Source organism: Periophthalmus magnuspinnatus, chromosome 14, assembly GCF_009829125.3.
Source record: "Periophthalmus magnuspinnatus isolate fPerMag1 chromosome 14, fPerMag1.2.pri, whole genome shotgun sequence".
NCBI lineage: Eukaryota > Metazoa > Chordata > Actinopteri > Gobiiformes > Gobiidae > Periophthalmus > Periophthalmus magnuspinnatus.
In genome coordinates this window covers 1735214-1735642 of record NC_047139.1, presented here as the reverse complement: position 1 = coordinate 1735642, position 429 = coordinate 1735214, and positions in this window count along the sequence as shown.

The window sequence follows — 429 nt, the reverse complement described above, 5'->3', positions numbered from 1 at the left end:
CACAAACACACAACGGAATTATAAAGAAAACAACACAAACACACACAGCGGAATTATAAAGAAAACACAACACAAACACACAGCGGAATTATAAAGAAAACACAACACAAACACACAGCGGAATTATAAAGTCTGAAGTGTTAGCAGCATTTGTCCGGACTTGTGGGTCCAGACTTGTGGGTCCAGACTTTGTGGGTCCAGACTTTATATGTCCAGACTTGTGGGTCCAGACTTGTGGGTCCAGACTTTATAGGTCCAGACTTGTGGGTCCAGACTTTATTGGTCCAGACTTTGTGGGTCCAGACTTGTGGGTCCAGACTTTGTGGGTCCAGACTTTGTGGGTCCAGACTTGTGGGTCCAGACTTGTGGGTCCAGACTTTGTGGGTCCAGACTTTATATGTCCAGACTTGTGGGTCCAGACTTTGTGGG